Source organism: Puma concolor, chromosome D2 (genome assembly GCF_028749965.1).
Source record: "Puma concolor isolate L17-30 chromosome D2, mPumCon1.1.hap2, whole genome shotgun sequence".
Taxonomy (NCBI): Eukaryota; Metazoa; Chordata; class Mammalia; order Carnivora; family Felidae; genus Puma; species Puma concolor.
Window position 1 is genome coordinate 69,681,327 of NC_141677.1, and position 23,529 is coordinate 69,704,855.

The 23,529-nt window shown below is 39.8% G+C and overlaps 1 long non-coding RNA gene across 2 annotated transcripts in view; it reads left to right on the forward strand.

Annotated features, from left to right (window-relative positions):
• The first annotated feature begins 3,125 nt into the window (after positions 1-3,125).
• Positions 3,126-23,529, forward strand: part of LOC147576166 (uncharacterized) — a 47,423-nt gene continuing 27,019 nt past the window's right edge. Inside the window, exons 1-2 of one of the 2 annotated variants that reach the window (XR_015241831.1) lie at positions 3,126-3,290; positions 4,508-4,671. This is a non-coding gene — a long non-coding RNA (uncharacterized LOC147576166). Of the gene's footprint in view, positions 3,291-4,507; positions 4,672-18,116; positions 21,163-23,529 lie in introns of those variants that run through there. The other variant, XR_015241832.1, reaches the window with a different exon arrangement.

Genomic DNA, 23,529 nt, shown 5'->3' on the forward strand with positions numbered 1-23,529 from the left:
CCCAGTTCTGTGGGTCTTATGGTCTCTTTCTCTGTGACGCCTTCCCTGGCTCTTCTTATCAGATAGAGTAGGTTGCCTTCTTCTCGCTGTTCTAACAGGGACAGACTCCATCAGAGCATTTACCTTATTAAATTTGGTTTTCTGTTTGTTATCTGCCTTCTTAAGACATGAGCTCCTCAAGAAAAGGGACTGTCAACATATGTCTTTGTGTCCTTAGTTCCTAGACAATATTGGGAAACCACAAGAGTTGCATAGATGTTTGTTGAATGAATTAAAGCCTGCATCATGTCTACAGTGGGGCAGAGAAATGCAATCCATTTGTTTTTGGCTTAAGGGGCCAACTCTTTGAGTTGCTATAATCCAAAACTATTTCAACAGTAGACTGTCAAAGTCATGTTGTAGTGTTGTGTGTTACACTTGGAAAAAACATTTCTCTTCTTCCCCACTTCCCCTGATTATTCTCTGCTTTGCAAGTGACTTTTTAGAAATTCAGCTGGAGGAAGGACTTGCCCTGAGTAAAATTCCTGAAAAACTTGCTGAAAAGCCGGAGAGCGGGAGACTGATCTAAGGCATGAGGCCCATGAACTGTGTATTGGGGAGTGGGAACAGCATTTAGCAGAAGAGTTGCCTTTATGAATAGATGAAGGAGGTAATTACCTTTCTCACCATTCCTAATAGTACCTAAGGGCCTTTTTCTTTTTAATTTAATTTATTTTTCCGGTTTTATTGAGATATAATTGACATACTGCATTATATTTGTTTCAGGTGTACTATAACTTTCAAATATGTAACACGGTATTGTTAACTGTAGTCAACATGCTGTAAATTATATCCCTGAATACATAAGAAATTATTTATCTTATAAGTGGACATCTCAAGGTCTTTTTCGAGCATAACAGCTTTGATTCCTTTAGGTGGCAAATATATGACGTGCTTTGTTTTGGTCTCTCCCCCTTAGCCTGTTTCCCATAGCAGCCATCAATAAATGATTACAAAACTCTTCTCCATTGAGCCATTCAGAGGCTCCAGAATCCTTCTCAAGACAGGGTTTCAGGCAAGTATTGCCAATGAATCTGCTCTGACACACGAAACATGTGCCTAGACTCTGTGCTGGCCACTGTAAAGGACACAACAATGGGTTACTCACCCCTCATCTTTTGGACTTCTGGGGAATTTTCTCCCTCTCATCCAGTCTGGGTACAGGCTTTATATCTGAGTAGATATAAAAATCCTATGACTTGGATATATGAAGTTTGGAACAGCGTTCTTGTTTCTTTCCTATTCTTATGTGAGCATCCACCTGCTGGAGGTTGAAAGAAGGCTCTACATATGAATCCTGACTCTGGTTCTTCTATTTCCGTCTCCTTCAGCGAGTTACTTTAACCTCAGCACTACTTTGCGAAGTAGGCATTATTGTGCTGAACATGTTTGGGAAAGAAGCAATTGAGAATAAACCTAGGCAAGTTCCTAACCCAGGGCCCCAAATGCTGGTGCTCCATCTATGTTAAGAGAAAGGCAGGTGGGAGGGGAACTAATTGAAGCAGACACTGTCCTTACATGTAGGCAAAAATAAAGCAAATAAAAAGTCAAAACCAAGCTCTATCAATCTACACCAAATTAGACCAGACCCAAACAATGACAACAAAACCCTGGCAACCGAGTCCCTTTGCAGCCTTTGCATCTATTATTCAGTGAGACCGAAGAGGACTTTTCTTGCTATTATCCTCCTCTGCCCTCTGCCACTGAGTAGAAGACCTTCTGTTCTCTGTAGCTAATCATTAATCAGCAAGCACCTCCAAGTTTCTTCTCTCTAGTTCTCTGTCTCCCAATTATCCAAAGAAATAATTTGGCCAAGCGATGAAGGCAGGCATGTTTGCTAACAAAGGGATACTTCTGCCTCTGTGGAATAGAAATGAATATTCTGTGAAATATCATGTAAACAGTCACTGTGGCAATTTGTGACCTGGAGCTCCTCTGGTTCTCAGTGAATCTCTGGTGTTTAATTATGCTGAGGGTTTCCAGAATCAGCTTGTAGCAGTTTCCTTTGAAAACACCTGCAACCACGTTCTGGAGCCTAAGTGGAAGGTTGAGGGTAGTAACAGTTCAAAGAGCCAGGTGGAGTCTGAGATAATGAGCCAAGATTGGGTCCAGGACTCAGGGCTCAGTTTAAGTACCAAAAGATTAAATTTCCTTTAGCATCAAGAAGTATTTGTTGTATGAGAGAGAGCGGCTACCTCAGCCCCAGAAAATTATGCCCCAAAGCCGTGCTTTAGCATCTACCGAAGCCTGAGTTCCCTGAAAGGAGGAAACAGGCCACTTGTAACAGGCTGAAAGAGTTTGTTCGGTGAGGGCACAGCCAAGTCATCTCTAAATAGTCCGTTTGTCACTCTCCCTGATGTGGTTCTAAGGAATATCTTCTGGTTTACTAATTAATAGTGAAGGTAACAACCACTGGTGACCTTTATGGAACATGTTACACAATGCACGCCATGTGGCAAGAATTTATAAAGTGTTATTACCTTGAATGCTTAAAACCACTCCATAAGGGGGTAAAATTTTTAATCCATATGTTACAGATATTTGAGCCTGAACTAAGCCTCGGTTGGGTGGTAACTTTCCCAGGGTTTCCCACTGGGAAGGTACAGCGGTTGGGTTCAAATCCAAGTCCATCTGACCCAGGTCTGTATTCTGTTAGGTCACATTCTTTCCTTTCAGACACAAAGGGATTAATCCATCCACTGACTATGTGAAGTCACAGGAAGCAGTGTTACTGGGCACTGATTGGATAAGTATCTCTCCTTTTTATGAGTGATTGGTGGGAAGCATTCCAATTTGCCATGTTGGTCTGGGAGAAAAGGTGCTGGGGCTTCAAATCATGTTTTGTGTCTTACTATTTGGTGGCATGACTTTGTGTCATTAGGGTATAGGGGTAATTATGATCTGTTTTGATGTCCAATGTGGCAATTTCATAGCCCTAATCAGTTGGAAACAGCAAAGATTTGAGAAATGATTTTTTGCTCATTTTTCATAGTCAAGGAAAATGTGGCAGGTGCCTTGTGCGGAGTCCCGCTCAATACAGGTAGAGTAAGAACCAGACTGAGTCTGGCCTATTTAGGTTGTTCCAATACTCTGTTTATGATGTCAGAGGTACTACTCCACTGAAGGGGGCCGATAACTCATAATATTCTTACTCGATTGTGGCAGGCTTGGAAAGAAAATCATGTAGAATTTAAGAGAACAAGAGCCGTGTAAGGAAAGCAGTGTGCTTGGTGACAGGAACTTGGAATGAGGTACTCATTCTTTTCTTCATTTCCTCTTTCATTTATTTATTTAACTAACAAATATTGACTGGAAAAAAATGATCCTGTGACCAAGTTTAATGCCAGTTGTGTCATTTATGTTGAGTCTCTCTTTCCTCATCTGATAAATGAGAGTTATAAAAATTCATCTAATAATTTAAACATGGAAAACCTTTTTTGTGGGAGACAGAGAGAGAGAGAGAGAGAGAGAGAGAGAGAGAGAGAGAGATTGAGAATGAGCAGGGGACGAGCAGAGAGAGGGAGACAGAGACTCCCAAGCAGGCTCTGCACCTAGTGCCCAGAACATGACCTGAGCTGAAATCAAGAGTAGGGATACTCAACTGACTGAGCCACCCAGGCCCCTAAACATGGAAGACCTTGGGTCTCATTAGTGATCATAGAAATGCAATTGTACACACCACTGAATAGCCATTTTCATTTTTACTTGTTAAAACACCGCAAACACATAAAAGATAATGTCTAATGCTAATGTGGATGCGATAAAAAAGGCAGTCTCAGATAATGGTATAAGTTTTTGGAAAGGAATATAGTGGGTTAGTAAGAGCTATTAATAGATTTCCTTTCTTGACACAGTGATTTTGTTTCTGAGAATCAATTGTAAGCATGTTCTAAGAATGAATATATGTACGGAAGATGTTTGGTGAAATTTTTAATATTGAGTGAAACATTGAAACAACCTAACTGCTAAATCAAATGGATAATAGTTAAATAAATTATGGTTGTCTACCCAGTGAAATGTTATGCAGCCAATAAAAAAGCTGTCATGAAGTTTCTATAGTAACATGGAAAATATTTGATATGATGTTAGTGGAAAAAAGGAAAATATTCAGGGGAGAATGGGTGATGGGCATTGAGGAGGGCGCTTGTTGGGATGAGCACTGGGTGTCATTGTATGTAAGCGAAGAATCACAGGAACCCACCCCCAAAACCAAGAGCACACTGTATATACTGTATGTTAGTTGACTCAACAATAAACTATATTAAAAAAAAAGAAAACAGGGAAATATTCATAAAAATCATTTTTAAGTAATAAAGACAATCATATTATACAGGTAAGGAGAGAGCTTCATAGAAGAAAATCACCGAATGTTCCAACATGTTGTGTTAGGGTGGATTAATGCGTTGTTTATGTCCTATTTTCTGAAGTTTTTGAAATATGTTTATGTTACTGTTTTCCTTGGAGGCAGACTGGTGTAAAGAACCTGGCCGTGGTGTCAGACAGAGAAGATTTGAATCCCGTTGTGGTCACTTATAAGCAGTATGATTCCCTGGGTTTTCTTCTGCGTCAAATGCAAGTGATAATTGGATATGTTTCATAAGGCGATTGTGAAGGCTAGATAGGATAGTGGAGGTAAGTGCTCATACAGTGCATTGGGTTTAATTTGTTAGTGAATGCTAGTTGTTATTTTATGAGAAATCTTAATATATTTCTAGACACCGACTTAAACAGAAAGAAAGGCAAATTGAATGATCTGTAAGGTTCTTTATTGCTCTAAGTTTTCATACTTCTCATTTGAAACACAAAGTTTAAGTAGGTTTTTCGTGACAGAAATATATTTGTAGATTAAGATGGGGCCTGAATGTTGTGCCAAAACTGTAGAGTTTTGAGAATATGATTTCCTTGGGGAATAAAATGGGATTATTTCTGTCTATTTATAATCTGAACTGGTCCTTTTTTGGCGATGTGAGGGAACATGCAAAGTTTTATATTTAAGAAATTTGGGAAACTGGTTGGTTAGGCATTGGTCAATACCATCACTTTTGTCTAATAGCTGCCTTTTGTTCTCTATAAAAATAAGGAGATGGGGTCATTTATGCACTTAGGAGCAATGGGAAAATTTGTTCGATGTTATATGTTTAGAGCAGTCCTAAATCTTGCGTTTCCTGAAGCTTTTGATGTGTGGAGGATTTGAATGGTCATTCTCTGGATTCAAGAAAATTTATAATATCTCTTATATATCCAGCAACAGATGTATAAAAGTTTCCGGGGAGGGAAATGGTTCTTTCAAAATGACTTTTGGATGATACATGTGTAAGCAAATAAGACAGATATCGATTAAATGTCCTTCCAACACAAAACAAATTGACCAGACGTGCAAAGGTTTTTGCCAAACCCCAGCATTTGATATCCCCCAAAGACATTTGGTTGCTGATTTCTGGCTGAGGCTTGAAAGGTGGAAATTTTGCTTGGAAATGGTTTAGTAGAGCAAGAAGTAAGGCAGAAAGGCAAAGTGTCAGCACTGAGGCACGAAGAAGCTTCCAATCCTTTTCTTTATATCTGTGTAGATAATATGCAAAGAAAAAAAAAAGAAAGAAAACAAAAAGGTGAACTTGGAAAAATTCCAAGTCATATGTGCTGATTTCCCTCAATTCTGGGGAAACTACATGAATGCTTTAAGATCTAAATGCTTTAAGACCAAAGGCAGGGACCATTCAGATTGTTCAGAGGAACTTGAGAGGGAGCCCTGACCTCCTGTAAATGGAATGATTCCAACAATGAATTTCATGGGGTTTATATAATGAGCATCCATCTCTGTCTGTAACATTGTGTCATTTTTGTTTGATTGTAGGAACCATGGGTGTCCCCTATAAGAGATGCTTCAGTTCACCTGAGAGTGATACTTTTTTCAAACTCTTTTGCTTACTTGTATTAAGTTGAAGAATTCCTACACACTGGTGGCCGCTCCCTTGTATTACACTGCTGGGGTTCCTATGAGCTGTGCCAAATGTTTGAGCATCCTGTCCAAGCATTCATGGGCCTTAGTGACCAAACCCCAGGCTTGACCACAGAATGGTTGGAGAAAGGGAACTGCTTCTCAAAGGTGGTGGTGATGATTGGGCAAGCCACCATAAGATTGGTCTTGGCTGGAACTGAAATAGCACTTGATTTTGGAATGAGTATTTGTGAATCTTTGAAGCCTGGGTAATTTAGGGGGAACGTGTTGTAAGTGTGAGGCTCAATATCACCTGATTGGATAAATATTCATTATTACCTTTAAGTTATATTTATTTTTAGCCACATTGTTGAAGCCTCTGTTGGCCAGCAGCAGCCAGCTTGGTAACACATTGCCTAAGAACTTCAGGAGTGACTCCTGAGATATCTGCTGTAATCTGTTTTAGCTTGACCAGTGGTGGCACTTTGAGGGTTGGGAATCCAAGTATACAAGGTATTTTTTTCTACTATTCTTGGACAAAGGCCATGTTAAAATTCTCTGGAGACAAAGCCAGCTCTTACACTGTCTCCAACAGAGTTGTCAGTTCATACAACCCAATAGCATTTGGAGAACATGGTAGTGTTAATCCTGATGGACTCTTCTTAAAGCATCTTGGGTCAGGTGTCCCTGGTATTGTGTTGCTCATGAGGTCCTTGATTCCTAGTTCTGATGTTGGGTCAAACCTCCCTGATACCTATTAATTTGGAGGATATAAACATTTTGTTCTCACGAATTGGCTGCTGAGTAATTGCCAACTTGTATCTTTCCCAGTCTCTGGTAAACATATTCATTGGTTGACCCAATCTGAGCATGATTGAGAAATAGGTGGGTTTCCCCTCAATGATAGGAAAACTGTCCTCATACTAAACTAGTGTGCTGATCTTCGATGAAGTGGAGGGAAACCCCTTGCCTTGGTATGAATTAGTAGTTCTGGCCACCCAAACGACCATGCTGTGCTGAGTTCTTTCCAACTTGATCTTACCAGATCACATGGTTACAGTACAAGGTGAGCAGACACTGAAACAGAGGAGAGCACAGTGCATAGAGAAAACTCTTCTCTCATTCCAAAGACAACTTTCTTGGGCCAGGCTAATGCTTTTTTTTTTTTTTTTTTCATTATTTATCTTGGCAAAGCCTGAATAGTTCTGTGATGAGGGACCCAAAACCTAGAACAAGAATCAAGGAAACTTTCTCTTATCTCCACTGTTATTTTTCAGTGGGGCTTTAATGTCCGTGATAGGATGATATGCTTGTGCTGAGTTCTGATGCAGGAAGCAGACTGCACCAAGGATTTGCAGATAGATCAAAGAGGGGGAGATGAATGAATGTTGCCCAGGGAACAAATTTTCAAAAAGAAGACTCCTTAAGAATTTCTCCTTGTTGTCTTCATGTTAATGATGAAGAAGCTTCCCAGAGAAAGATGATTTAGAGCTTTTTTTTTCTCAGTATAATAGAGCAGGACATGATTTGGTGGTTGTGGGGTAGGTATATGTAGCCTAGCTACTTGCCAAACCTCTATATCCGCTGTTCTTTTCTATTTCACCCTCCCCTCCCTTCACTGATCTGTTTTCCAGTTTGTAAATTGAATAGCAAACAATCCAAAAGGGCAGAGGGTTGTGAGAGGCACAAGCCCTCATATGACACCTAAATTACTGATCAGAAACAACATTTCAAGAACAGTGTAATCCTTTGTAAAGCTGGCTTCAAAGTTCAAAGCTAAAACACATTGTACACTAGCCACGTGACATCGGACCATCATATCTCACGATTGAGCACAATTCACATGCAATCTTCTCCAAATATTTGATGACTAGAATGTCTGATTTTTATCATACATAAAATACAACATGGTGCTTAGGATGTCTAGGAACTAGAGAGGCTGACTTGGAGTCCTGGCTCCATCGCTTACCAGCAGTGTGATCTGGGCTGAGTTACCTCATTTTACTCTCTGTAAGACAAAGGCAATCTTTCTAACCTCATGTGCAATAGGCACTGTTGTGGGGAAGTTCTCTGATAGTGTGCTGAGCACTTAGTGTGCTAAACATAGAGTCAATGTTAATTTATGTTATACAATACAGAATAATTACTGAACATCTACTGTATAGAAGACCTTGTGTCAGGCACAAAAACTGACCTCTGAGGTGTCAAAGTCTGTCTTGAAAAAAAAAAGTAAGACTTTTGTTGTCACTGTTGACCTTCTCGGCTAGTAAAACAGAACACCAGATAAAAGTCCTTTAATATTTATAACAAATTCAAGCTACGTGTGTGAAGGAAGAGAGTTCTATGTGAGCAATTTCTCCAACATCTGTGGAAGTTTTGAGTTCCTTGACTATTCCTTGGATGCCCTTCTACATGACTAATTTTGGTATCAAAATTACTGTTTATTTTTGGTAGCGTGAAGTTCCACACCTAACTTCCATCCAAAGGTACATCTGTCTCTCTCTTCTTTGTGTCCGTCTGTTCTTTTCTTAGTAATGCTTGCATTAAGATGATGCTTTTTGCCAAATTGGATTTGTAATAGATGATGCAGTGAGAGATGGGGCACAAAACAAAATTAGGCTCATTTTTGGTGCATTCAAGTGCTAGCTACTGCCCCAAATGGTAAATTACAAAAATGATCATGGTACCCTGAAGAGTTGATGGATTTCTTTCCTCAAATTGCTAGATAGTTACATGAGTGAGGGTGATTTTCCTAGTGTTAAAACTGTTTCCTGGGGGTAATTTTAGGCACCTTGGGTAGCTGCATTAACTACTTTTGGCCACTAGACAGCCATTGCTAAGTGGGCACTTAAGTGTTCACATGACTCTTAAGTGGTGCCCCAGTAAGAATAATTAGCAAAGGTCTTTATGGTGATGAAGGCCTAGCAAGCTCTACTGGAAGAAATGTTCTATATAATTCCCTTCAAAATGAAACTTTCCAAAAGATAAAACTCACAAGTAAGGAATGGCTTGATATTGCTGCTTATCTTTATAACCCCCTGCTAGAAAATCAGGCTTTATGGATTTCAGTGACATTTCATGAGCATTATCATTTTGGCTATTCACAGCAATAGTGTTAAATAGGGAAAGGGGTTAGGATGTTGCTTCACAAGAAGAAGGCGGCAGGACTTTATAGAAAAAGTGGCAAAATTAGAATCAAGAAGACCTGAGGTCTGGTGGGGTTTGGCATGTGGCCTTAAACAGTTCATTGTTTGTACAACAAGGAGATTAGATGGAGAGGATGGAGATTAGATTAGATCAAGAATGAATACTAGATTAGATGAAGGATGGGACATTCTTGGCTAGTATGCTACCTGCATTTCAACTCGCACCCTTAGACACTGCCAATCTGACAGGGCACACTTTTGGGCTGAGGTCTCAGGTCGTCTTCACCTTTTTCCACAGGTTGACCACAATATTGACCTTTCCTCTAGGCAAAGGAAATGGGCCCAAGGAGGGTTATGTGAGATGCTGAAATGAGACACAAAATGAAGTTGTTAATGTTTAGGTAATTATGGGTTGAATTTCCTACCTTTCCAACTCAATCCCAATATTGTATCAACAATATTCCATTGTACCAACAGAGGTAGAATGAGTAATGGTCAAGAGGGTGGATTCTGTGTTCAAATCCCAGCTTCACACTTTATTTGTTGGGTCACTTAACCTCTCTGTGCCTCTGTTCCAACTTCATTGGATGGTTGTGAGGTGTAGTGAAGGTAGAGCATATAAAAAATTTAACACAGTGACTACAATAGCTAAGTGCTTAGCAAATGCTAGCAAAATTAAGATACAGCCCTCGTTTGCTGGTGGAATAGTTAAGAGTTAATGAAGAAAACAGTAGTTCAGATAATTTCAATCCCTTTCAAAGAGTCCTGGCACTACAAGTAGCCTGGCCCTTGATAAAATTCAACACCTGTTCAGGATTAAGGAAAAAAGCTTGTAGCAAATTAGAAGTAGAAAGAAAGTTCATTCATCTGTTAAAAGATATGTACAAAATATCTATAGCCAACTCTACACTCAGTAGTGAAATATGAAAGTATCTCTCCTGGAGGTCAGGAACAAGAAAAAGGTGTCCACCATCACCATATCTCTTGACGTGGCACAGGAGGTTCCTGGCAATGATATGAAGCAGGAAAGATAGAGACACAGAGATTAGAAAGTTAGAAGAAATATTGCCATTACTTACCTATGATATGGTTGTGCACATTCCAAGAATTCAAAACGACATACACACTGCTGTCATTAACAAGTGGGTTTGTCAGGGCTGCTGGATTCAAGGTCAAGAACAAAAGTGAATATACATGTGTGTGTGTATCTATCTATCTATCTATCTAGTCTCCAAATAATTAGAAAATGAGCTTTCATTAGTGGCTATTAACTGACAGGATCCTTGGAAATGCTTTTGTTTTATTTATTTTTAGAAAGCAAAATTTTGGTGTAGCCTTATTTGCATATTGCCCTCCCCCAAATCCTGCATCTTAGTCACATTCAAGGACAGAATCTGTAGATTTTTATCCCACCCTGAAACATAAAATGGTAAAAATTGGAAGCTACAAGGAGAATGACTTGTATTTTGGGAGCCTCTGTGTGGCCTTCGTCCTTGATGATCTCCCCCACTGTTCTCAAGTAGTTCTTTCTGCTTTTTCTCTCAGCTTGAGATGGAGACCAAGAGGCAAAGCAGGAGAACTCCTTCCCTCTTACAGTTCTACAAATTCTGACCCTACTGTCTTACCTGTGAAAAAGGGCCCATACTTATACACCCGGCCAAATAACTGGTCAAATAAGACCACTTGTGAGCTATCATTATGGACCTCATTTGGGAGACATCCTAAGAACACCTCCCAGCGAGGTGGAGCATTTTCATTTCATAGGCACAGACTTTACTTCTTCCGTAGAAAGACAAAGACCCAGACATGAAATCAGTTGATAAGACCTGGACCTCCTTCTCTCCTCACAGCTAGCCAGGCCCTATGGGCTTTGGATGGATGTTCCCTGATGTCCAACACCAGCATATCAGACATACATTTGAAATTACAGAGAAGCCACCTGACCCCTAGGGGAAGGCTAAACTTTTCTAAGACAGAGGGTTACTTACATTGGGGCTCCATTCCTAGGTAAGAAAATGCAGTGGAACCCAGGGAAGGCTGTGTTGCTGAATCCTGGAGCCCGCCAAAGAATGTTCTCCAGAGAAGCTTGACTCTAGACTACTTGTGCTTCACTGGGGAGCTCAGAGGAGCCCCCTGTTTCTGACAAGTTATTTCCAATCAGAGATATTCTTGGATTCCAGTCCTTCTTTACAAAGCATCACTAAAGCCTGAACAGAACATCCCATGGATAAGGCAATGAGAATGATTACAGAGAAGCAGCATTTTTGGATTTTTTTTTTGTTTTTATTTTTTCCTTTTTTTTTTTTTTTAAGCAAGAGCCACACTGTGCTCACCGAAGGGTGGAGTATTTCCACAGAGACCTATTTGCCTGCTGTTTCATGTAATGAGAAGTGAAATTCCTGACATATTTTACCCCAGAACTTGTGCCATTTTTATTCATTTACCAGCTGGCCTCTTTTTTCATAACTCTAAGTCGATTTATTTTACCATGGGTGGAGTTCTACTGTAGTTGGCGCCTCCTATGGAACACCCCTGATTTGAGAATCTAGTTTTTTGGTTTAGAGATATACGTTGAGATTTCTGATGACATCATTCCGTCTATCCTTCTACCCTTGCAGTTCTACCATATCCTTGCAGTTACCAAACGAGAATTTATCCAACACGTAGTTGTTGCGAAAGTGCTATGCGCAAGGCATTGGTATAGTAGCTGAGGGTGCAGCAGCAAACCAAACACAAAACCAAAGCAAAATCATTTCCCTTCTGTTGTGGTTATTTGTGGAAGGAGGACTTTTGACTTTCAAGTCAAAATTTGGTTATTGAGACTGATAATGCCATATGTGTATCAAGAGGTTATGAAAATTTCATTATTCACATAAAGAGACTTTCTGGGAACAGCAGGAAAGCTCTCAAGTAGGTCCAAAAGTGGGTTCTCCTTTAGAGAACCAGGAAAGGAGACTGGCTGGGGTTTCTTATGGTGGTTTGGGGATGGGGATGAGATAAGGACCTCCATGCGTGGGCAGGGGCTTGGGTGATTTGAACCTCCTGTCGGGGCCAAAGTAGGGAGCACCCATCTTTCTTATCAGCTTTCCCAGGTATAGGGCATGTGGGGCAGAAGGGGAAGATAAAGCGGTGAGACTTAAAAGCTATCAGCAGTCAAACATCAAAAAATGGAGTAAGGATCTAGCTTATATTCTTAATTTTTTTTTATTGTAGTACAACACATACAATAAGTGCACAAATATTAAGCATGTAGCTTGCAAGCTTTTAAATACAAATAGACCTGTGTAGCCATAATCCAGAAGAGACATAGTATGTTAGCATTATCTATGTTAGCATGCAGATGATTCCCTCACGCCCCTTTCTAGTCCTACCTCTCTCCCAAGGAGTAACCACTATTCTGACTTCTGTCATCAATAATTAGTTTTTCCCACTCTTGCAATTTTTATAAATGAAATCATAGTATGTATAAATGCAATGATGTTTTGATCTTAAGTCAGGTGACCATATATATGTGGATCTGGTTCTGGACTTTCTATTCTGTTCTGTCCTTGCGCCAATATGACACTGTCCTAATTTCCGTAGCTTTATGGAATACTTGGGAATGGAAGTCTTCCGACTTTGCTCTATTTCAAGATTGTTTTCTTGGGGCACCTGTGTGGCTCAGTCGGTTGGGTGTCCGACTTCAGCTCAGGTCATGATCTCGCGGTTCATCATGGTCTTGCAGTTTGTAGATTTGAGTCCTGCCTTGGGCTCTGTGCTAACAGCTCAGAGCCTGGAGCCTGCTTGGGATTCTGTGTCTCCCTCTCTCTCTGCCCCTCCCTACTTGCACTCTGTCTCTCTCTCAAAATATACACGCACATGTATATTCACTTTTGTTCTTGACCTTGAATCCAGCAGCCCTGACAAACCCACTTGTTAATGACAGCAGTGTGTATGTCGTTTTGAAATCTTGGAATGTGCACAACCATATCATAGGTAAGTAATGGCAATATTTCTTCTAACTTTCTAATCTCTGTGTCTCTATCTTTCCTGCTTCATATCATTGCCAGGAACCTCCTGTGCCACGTCAAGAGATATGGTGATGGTGGACACCTTTTTCTTGTTCCTGACCTCCAGGAGAGATACTTTCATATTTCACTACTGAGTGTAGAGTTGGCTATAGATATTTTGTACATATCTTTTAACAGATGAATGAACTTTCTTTCTACTTCTAATTTACTACAAGCTTTTTTCCTTAATCCTGAACAGGTGTTGAGTTTTATCAGGGACCATTTCTTCCTCCATTGAGAAGGTCATATAGCTGTCTCTTTTATTATGTGAATGTGGTTGTTTATGTTGGTTGATTTTCAAGTATTAAAGTAACCTTGTGTTCCTGTGATGAGCCCACTTGATCATGATGTATTTGCAGGGGATCAGAAGATTGCATCCCCAAATGTGCCACACTGCAGAAGGATCATTTTGGGCTGAAGGCAGCTGAGAAAAAGCAAACACAGAGTGAGTCCCCTGTTCTCCCCTCTACCTGCCTGAAAAGTGGGGTATCAATTACCCTGGTTAAGGTTCCCCTCCTGACTCTACCTTTCCTGTGCCAGGAAGGGAAGAAAAGCTTATCACCTAAGATGAGTCGGCACTAAGAAAAGTCTACATAAGAAATCTTACTAAATAACTCTTCTCTACCATTAGTGTACCCCATAAGTTTATCCTCCGACAAGTTACCACCCCTAAAAAGTCCAGAAGCTTCTTTCCTTTGACTTGTTATCTCTATAAATTTATCTTTTCTTAGAATGATCTAAAAGTCTCCAAGGCTAGGGGGTTTTCTTTTCTTTCTCTGAAGGACTTCTACCCCATTTATTGACATATAAAACATTTAACAACATTTTTTAAAAGTTTGTATGCTTTTCTCTTGTTAATCTGGGTTTTTTGTTTTTGTTTTTGTTTTTGTTTTGTTTTTGGTTTTTTTGGTCAGAAAATTCCCCTCCTACATATTATAGTTTTGTGCATTGCTGGAGTCAATTCGTTTGCATTTTTGTTTAGAATTTCTATGCCTGTGTTTATAAGAGATATTTGCCCATAATGGTCCTTTCTCGTAGTGTCTTTTTCAGGTTATCAGGGCTTTTCTGGCCTCAGAAAACAAATTGCGAAGAGTTTCTCTATTAAAAAAATTTTGTATTTGATTGTTAGGATTTCTTTCTTAAATGTTTGGATTTACATTCTTTATTACCCCCAAACCCTGTGAGTTTCCATGTCGTAAGAGTTTCCTGGCTTTATCCTATCTACAGCTCATCACCCAGGGTTGCTTTCTCATTGCTGATAAGAGTCTTGAATATACTCACTCTGGGACTGGTTGTCAAGTCCTGCTCCTGACCCTTAAAATGAGAATGTGTTTACATTTTGGTAAATACCATTATTAATGTTGAAAGAATGATCAGCGAACATTTTATTTTGCGTCTACTGTAACCTTATGATACAACTTGAAATAAAAATCTGGGAGACTATCTGGGAGACTAGGACATTCATTTATAAGTCTTCATTGTAGGAAAATGTCAATGTTATGAGCATTACAAAAGATCTCTAAGTCAATATATTAGGATAAAGTTCTATGGTGGAAGTGGAAAGGAAAAAAGATTTCAAGGAAATAAATCAATGGTATAAAATTTCTGCCTATTGGGGTGCCTGGGTGGTTCAGTCGGTTAAGCGTGTGACTTCGGCTCAGGACATGATCTCGCGGTCTGTGAGTTCGAGCCCCGTGTCTGGCTCTGTGCTGACAGCTGGGAGCCTGGAGCCTGATTCGGATTCTGTGTCTCCTTCTCTGTCTGCCCCTCCCCCGCTTGCGCTCTGTCTTTATCAAAAATAAATAAGTGTAAAACATAAAAATAAAAATTTAATTTCTGCCTCTTATATAAAAAAGAGATTTTTCAGCTATTTTTTTTTTTTTTTAAATAGACAGTGACGAGGCCCAAATCTCTGTGGTATTAAGTCCCATCAAGTGGATTTTTAAAAGGGACCTAATGGTTTTATTGCAAGATGTCAATATTTGCAATGTGCTGGAAAATTCATTCTTTGTTGCTATTTAAGCATATATTGACAAATTTTAGAAGTCAACTTAAATGTATGAAGTTTTTGCTTACAGAGCCTCTAACAGGATTTTGAAAGAGTTCGAATAGGTGTCTAAACAAAATTAGGATTCTGAGAAGGCAGAAGGGAGAAAAGAATGCTGAGTATGCTGCCAGCAGTGTCTACTGGGTCCCTCTCGGAAAGGCTCATTGTACATGACTGTGGAAGCTCTCCTTACTGCTCCTGCCCAGGGGGGGTTTGATTCTGTGTGGTCTCAATGTAGTTACCCAACTGCAAGGAGAATACAGTCTATGTAACAGCAACAAGAATCTTTAAAGGAGAACACCCTGATCCAATGTACTTAAGAACTTCTAAGTCTGGGGCACCTGGGTGGCTCAGTTGGTTAAGTCTCTGACTCTTGATTTCAGCTCAGGTCATGATCTCATGGCTTGTGAGATCGAGCCCCGCATCGGGCTTTGGGCTGAAAGTGTGGAGCCTGCTTGGGATTCTCTCCCTGTCTCCTTGCTCCTCCCCCACCAAAAATGAATAAAAAGAACTTCTGGTTTTGAGAGAAGGGGATCCTATAAAAATCTCAAAGTATAATATTACTGTTCAGTTAAAAATAAAACAAAAATACATGCATGTATTTAAGATTATGTGTGTGAATGCATGAACATATCTCAAAAGATAACATCTGACTATAGTTTTCTCTGAATGGTATTCTTTTTTTTTTAATATCAAATTTATTGTCAAACTGGTTTCCATACAACCCAGTGCTCATCCCAACAGGTGCCCTCCTCAATACCCATCACCCACCCACCCCTCCCTCCCACCCCCCATCTACCCTCAGTTTGTTCTCAGTTTTTAAGAGTCACTTATGCTTTGGCTCTCTCCCTCTCTAACCCCCCCCCCCTTTTTTTTCTTCTTCCCCTCCCCCATGGACTTCTGTTAAGTTTCTCAGGATCCACATAAAAGTGAAACCATATGGTATCTGTCTTTCTCTGTATGACTTATTTCACTTAACATAACACTCTCCAGTTCCATCCACGTTGCTACAAAAGGCCATATTTCATTCTTTCTCATTGCCACGTAGTACTCCATTGTGTATATGAACCACAATTTCTTTATCCATTCATCAGGTGATGGACATTTAGGCTCTTTCCATAATTTGGCTATTGTTGAAAGTGCTGCTATAAACATTGGGGTACAAGTGTCCCTATGCATCAGCACTCCTGTATCCCTTGGGTAAATTCCTAGCAGTGCTATTGCTCGGTCATAGGGTAGATCTATTTTTAATTTTCTGAGGAACCTCCACACTGTTTTCCAGAGTGGCTGCACCAGTTTGCATTCCCACCAACAGTGCAAGAGGGTTCCCGTTTCTCCACATCCTCTCCAGCATCTATACTCTCCTGATTTGTTCATTTTAGCCACTCTGACTGGCGTGAGGTGGTATCTGAGTGTGGTTTTGATTTTTATTTCCCTGATGAGGAGCGACGTTGAGCATCTTTTCATGTGCCTGTTGGCCATCTGGATGTCTTCTTTAGAGAAGTGTCTATTCATGTTTTCTGCCGATTTCTTCACTGGATTATTTGTTTTTTGGGTGTGGAATTTGGTGAGCTTTTTACAGATTTTGGATACTGGCCCTTTGTCCGATACGTCATTTGCAAATATCTTTTCCCATTCCGTCGGTTGCCTTTTAGTTTTGTTGATTGTTTCCTTTGCTGTGCAGAAGCTTTATCTTCATGAGGTCCCAATAGTTCATTTTTCCTTTTAATTCCTTTGCCTTTGGGGATGTGTCAAGTAAGAAATTGCTGCGGCTGAGGTCAGAGAGGTTTTTTCCTGCTTTCTCCTCTAGGGTTTTGATGGTTTCCTGTCTCACATTCAGGTCCTTTATCCATTTTGAGTTTGTTTTTGTGAATGGTGTAAGAAAGTGGTCTAGTTTCATCCTTCTGCATGTTGCTGTCCAGTTCTCCCAGCATGAATGGTATTCTTAAGTTAGCGTAATGTAAAGTTATCTTTATTTTGGTGTATGGTTCATATAAATGTGTTCACATGTTAACACATGTGTGGATTCATCCAACCACCACTACAATTAAGATACAGAACAGTTCTGTCACCCCAAAACTTCCCTTCTGCTCCCCCTTTGTAGACATACCCTTCCCCAACACTAACCCCTGGAAACCACTCTCTTCTCTGTGCCTACAGTCTTGCTCTTTCCAAAATATCATTTAAGTAGAGTCGTGATATGTCATCTTTTGAGACTGGCTTCTTTCACTCAGTAAAATGCTTTGAATATTCATCCATATTGTTGTTTGCAAATTCTTTCATACCTAAGCAATAATCATTTTATGAATATACCAGAATTATTTTATCTATTGACCAATATTGAAGGACATTGGAGTTGTTTCTAGTTTGGCAATTATGAATACAACTGCTGGAAACATTTTTGCAGAGTTCTGTGTAAACATAAGTTTTCATTTTTCTAGGGAGAAAGATAGGAGTGCAGTTTCTAGTTCATATGATAAGTGTATATTTTATTTTATAAGAAACTGCCAAGGGGGTTATCAGAGTGGCTGTACAATATTTGGTAGAACATTTCAGTTGCTCCCATCTTCTCCATAACTTGGTATTGTCAATCAAGTGTTTTGAAACCCTTCTCATAGGTGAGAAGTAGTGTCCTGTGGTTTTAATTTGCATTTTCTCAATGGCCAATCATGTTGAACATCTTTTCGTGTGCTTATTTGACATCAGTATGTTTTCTTTGGTGATTTGTCTATTCAAATCTCATGGAAGACCAATTTGCATAGAGCACAGTTTGGGAGCCATTTTCTTTCTTTTTTTTTTTTTTTATTTTTTTAAATGTTTTTTATTTTATTTTGAGAGACAGAGTGTACGTGGGGAAGGGACAAACACAGAGAGAGAGAGGGAGACACAGAATCCGAAGCAGGCATCAGGCTCCAAGCTATCAGCACAGAGCCCTACACAGGGCTTGAACTCATGGACTGTGAGATCGTGACCTGAGCCGAAGCTGGATGCCCAACTGACTGAGCCATCCAAGTGCCCTGAGCCATTTTCTAATTCAGAGAAGAAGAAATTATGTGCCACAGAGCAGGGCAAGACATCAGATTTGTCATGGAGATCCCATTACATTGGTCCTAAATAAGCTAGAATTTCCTCCAGATCTTCTTTTATGAATTCTTTTTATGAATTTGGCATTTAAAGAGAAGAGTGGAAATAGATAGGGAAAAAATCTAAATAACAAATCAGGTTATAAATACTGACATCTATATAATTATAAGGGCAAACTCTAATAATTGCATTATTTCTTAAAAAAAATTTTAACATTTATTTATTTTTGAGACAGAGAGAGATAGAGTGTGAGCAGGGGAGGGGCAGAGAGAGAGGGAGACACAGAATCTGAAGCAGGCTCCAGGCTCTGAGCTGTCAGCACAGAGCCCTGAGATGGGGCTTGAACCCACAAATTGCAAGATCATAAGTTGAAGTCGGATGCTCAACCAACTGAGCCACCCAGGCACCCCTGCCCTATTTCATTTTATCTTCATATTACTAGTGAAAAATATGGAAGCATAAAGAGTCAATAGCTGGTCCAGAGAAGTCTTATCTTCTTTAGATATAAATAATAAAAAAGAAACTAACCCATGATCTATATAAGATACTACAAGAAAAAAATAAAAGGGAAAAGTTAGGAAAAACTCTGGTAAAATCAGAAAAATACTACCATAGAACTGGTAAAAATTGTGGCCAAAAGTTTAACTATGATTTTTAAAAGAGAAAAAAACATGTGTTGTCAAAACTCAAGAAAGAAGTATGCATGTGTATGTGAGGGAGAGAAGCCATAACTCATCACAGAAATGAAAAATAAATTAGAAAACTCACAAGAGAGAATAGATTGTGCTGAAAACAGGATAAATAACATAAGGAGTCAAAATACAGAAAGTAAACAACATTAAGTTGAAATAGAGAGAGGATGAAAGCAAGTTAGAGAGAGAATGATAGATGGGACAGGCAAATTAAATCCAACATATGTACAATTGTTGTTTCCCTAAGGAATAAAAAGGAAATAATTGTCAGAACAAATATTTAAAGATGCAATTCAAGAAACTTCCCTGAAATAAAACTTGAATTTACATAATGATAAAACAAACCCTGAAGAAACACAACTTTGGCAAAATTATAGAAGCAAGAAGAAAACATGACTAAGAGTAAGTGACAGAAATACTATGGGTGTATGAGTGCCTGTGTGTGTGTTTCTGCTGTTGGTTGGAAGGGAGATGTCTGTACTGTGGGGCAGACAACAGCTAGAGGCAGCACAGAAGGCAAATTGGAAAAAAAAGTTTTTGAGTTCTATGCTTGCTTTTTCCTCTCCCCAGGATTATTTTGAGGCAGCCATGGTCTGCCCCTATTTTAGTCACCTGTTGACATTAACAGTCACTATCATCAACAGTGGGATAATATCAAGGCAACATAAAAGGGTTTCTGGGGTGAAAAGATGGACAAAACCTGTGGGCTGGCTGTCTTCCATTGAGCAATCTATCCACTTCCTCCTCCTCTTGCCACCCTGGGCCGGTGGGCTGATGTCTAGGGGTAAACCTTTTCTCAACTCTGTTTGTCTTTACCGAATTAAAAAAAAAAATGAATCTATGATCAGAGGAACTGCTTGATGGAAAGGTGGCAAATAGGAGGAGCCTGCAATGATTCTGCAGTGCTTGGAGCTATCTTTCTCTTTTCTCTCTTTCACTTCATAGACTAGAGCTTGAACTTCAGCCCTTCCCTTCTACACATTACTGGAAAGACTAGTTGTCCTAGGAGACATGAGCTCTCAGGCTAGAATAGCTAAATAACCATGGAGTATAATCACTATAAAACAAAGACAACAAATGGAATGACATACACCAAAAACAGAATCATCAGAATGGATGGTGCTTTGCAGCCTCTTTCTAGAGCAAGTGCTCCATGGGTTCTGATGAGTATCTGCTGCACCTTACCCACAACAATGGACTGCCTGGACATCTGGGTGCAGCCAACCCTGGATATACTACCTCTGTCTCCTATACCCCACCTGATACCCCTAACACGTTGTCTCAGATATACTACCTTTCTTGTGACTCTGCCCAGACTGACAGAAGATGTGCTCCTTGGATGAGCATCAGTGTCAGTACCTGTTGCCAGGGAAAGCAGATTCTAGTTACTTAACCAACTTGTCAGGAAGTCTAGAGCAAGACTGTTCTTCTACTTCTTCCTGTGGTACTGCCTAGTTTTATTGCCACCCCCACCCCTGCCACCATACCCCAGTCTGGAGATACACAGTCTTGTCTGCCAAGAACGTGAGCTTCTTTTAAATTGGGTCAATGCTACCTGAGGTAAGGGCTGTGTCACTCTAGATAAATCTGAAGCCACATGGAGACATGGGTTTCTTTTGCCTAGAACAACAGCTTATCCTCAACACATACCAGAACTGAGCATCTTCCTATATACTATTGTGATGGTAGATCAGCAAACTCAAGCCAAAGATGTGGATTTCTCCTCTATCCCAACTTTCCTTCTATTTTATGTGGTAGCCTAGTCTGGCAGGTGAGCAGAGTATGGGGACATATGGTCACCAAAAGAGTGCTGAACCCATGACAAACTGTTTGGGGATTGGTATAATTGGGTGAGGGGACCAGGGATTGGTATCTAGGGAGAGTCACACCCAGACATCCAGGAAGGCCGGTGGCATCAGCAAGGGTAAAATGTAGACATTCTCTGAGGGTTTTTTGTGAAACTTGTCTTGCTAGTCCCTGATGCCTCCTTGGCTGTAGGTTTTAGAAATCAGAATTCACTCTTGGAGGGGCTTGTTTCTTTCTGCAGAATTAAACACAGTTCATTTGATTAAATGATGTTTCATGAATCTTTTCATCAGGTCTTTTACATGTAGTGTGGGTCACGTGATGGAGAAAAGACATTTAAGGGAGTCATGGAAGAGATCAGCTGGTAAGTATGGTGATGAATTACAGGGATGAGTGCTAGGCATTCTTTCAAGCTTGTCATGAATTAATTCTTGGAGCCTGTGTGAGATTGGTGACATTTCCAGACAGCATAATTTGAAGATGATTGGAGATCTCATATCCTTTGAAGGTACGCTCTTCTCTTAAAATGTTAAAAAAATAAAACAGAAGAGCTTGCCTGATGAAAGCCTCAGAACAGTCTGGCTGCTGACACGTCTGTCCATCTAGCATCACTCAGGATGAGCAATGTGTCTATTTGAATTGGTTTGGAGACACAGACAGTGAGATGGCCAAATTGTCAGCTGGCAAATTGGATAAGCTTGTGATTCTGCCTCTTGGGAAGGATGACATACATTTCAGTATGTCTAAGCCTTGTTTTTTAAAATTCTTGGTGAATTTAAAATATCAAGCTGGCAGGGTGGCTCAGATTGCTTAAACAGAAAAGATTCATTGAACTTACCTCCCTACCTGCCAATACCTAAGCTTCTAGAACCTTGTGCTGTCGCCCCACAGCCAGGCAGAGCTCTTGGCTGCTCAGTTGTCATGAGAAATCATGACACATGCCATCCATGCTGTTCCAGACCGTGGGCTTCTCTCTTCTCTAAAGGTCTTCACCTCTTCTCTGAGAGGTGGCTAGGTGGCAAGGGAAGTTGCAGTTTTTGGTGTTCCTGGGGCTAGGGAGAAGAGAACAACTGACTTACCATCTCCTACTCAGAGTGACATTCTCAACGCCACAGGCCAGAATCAAATCTCAGCATTCATTTGTCCAGTTGAGCAGTTTCATGATGATAACCTTCTGTCACTCTTTGAAGGCTTTTAACCAATTTAATGAGAGGATGGAATTTTTTTAAAAATAAACTTTCAGTTTGGAACAATTTCAGACTTATAGAAAAATCGTAAAGAAAGTTCCTCTAAATATCCATCACCCAATATTTCCTAATGTAATCTCTTTAAAAGCCATGGTTCAATCTTAAAACTAAGAGATAATAATTGGTACACAACTGTTAACTGAAGTCCAATTTTTGTGTGGATTCCACCTTTTTTTCTACCAATGTCCTTTTTCTATTTCAGGACCCCATCCAGGGTACTACACTGCATTTATATTGTATGTCTCCCTAGTTTCCTCTGGTCCTTCTCAGTTTTTCAGTCCTTCTTGTTTTTAAAACCTTGACACTTATGAGGAGTGACTGGTTAGATAATTGGTAGGATGTCCCTCCATTTGGTTTTCTCTGATGTTTTCCTCATGCAGATACTGGGAATATGAAATTTTGGGGAAAAACCCCACAAAAGTGAAGTGTTCTTCTTATCTCTTTATATCAGGGGTTATACGCTAACAACATGACTTATCACTGATGATGGCAATTTTGATTACTTAGTTAAGATAGTGTTTTTCCAGGACTCTCCATTGAAAGTTACTATGTTTTGTTTTCCATTTTCTGTTCTTTGGAAGTCAGTCACTAAGTTCAGGTAGGGAATTAAACTTCACTCTCTGGATAGGGGAATATCTATATATGTTATTTAGAATTCTAGAAAGAAGATATAGCTCTCTTATTTATTTGGTTATTTATATTATTTATATTAACATGGATGCATGTATATTTTATACTTTGAGTTATTATTCAATACTATGTATTTATTTTGTTGCTTAAATTATTTCAGCTTTAGCCATCGGAGGCTCTTCCAGGTTGGTTCCTATGTCCCTTTGATAAGACCCCATCCTTTTTGTTCTTTTGAATCCTTTCTTGCTTTCTGGCACTATAAAATGCCCCAGGGTCCTGTTGTATTTTCTTTATCCCAATCTCAGAATAAAGCATGTCTCCAAGGAGCCCTGGTTCCTTTTAGTGGATGGTGGTATTAGAAACCAAGATCTAGGCACAGATGTGCTTCTTGCCATCAGACTGTCACTGCTCCTAGGCCCTCTCAAGGACAGAGCTAGGAAACTTATATATGCCTAGTAACCAGTGTATATACACATATCTATAATTGTTTCTGTGCATGTCTCTCTGTGTATATTAAGCTACATGGGAGTCCATACTGATGTCTGACTAATCAAGTGCCAGATGGTTCATGCTCTCCTTGCTCCCTTTCTCTGGTGCTGAAAGGCACATCTCAGAAGAGAAAAGATTTTGACATCTCTCATAGTTTAATTATTTGTATGTAGAAGAATTTAGACCCTCTTGTATGTATCTGAGTGTTCACGAGGAAATCTTAAAAAAAATCATTGGTTTATCCCAAACTTCCGACTCCGTAAGAAAATGTTAATTTGTCTACAATATATATATATATTGGTGACTGGAGATACAAGCAAAGTCCAATGTGCCCTCTGAAACATCACAGAAAAGTTTATCATCTG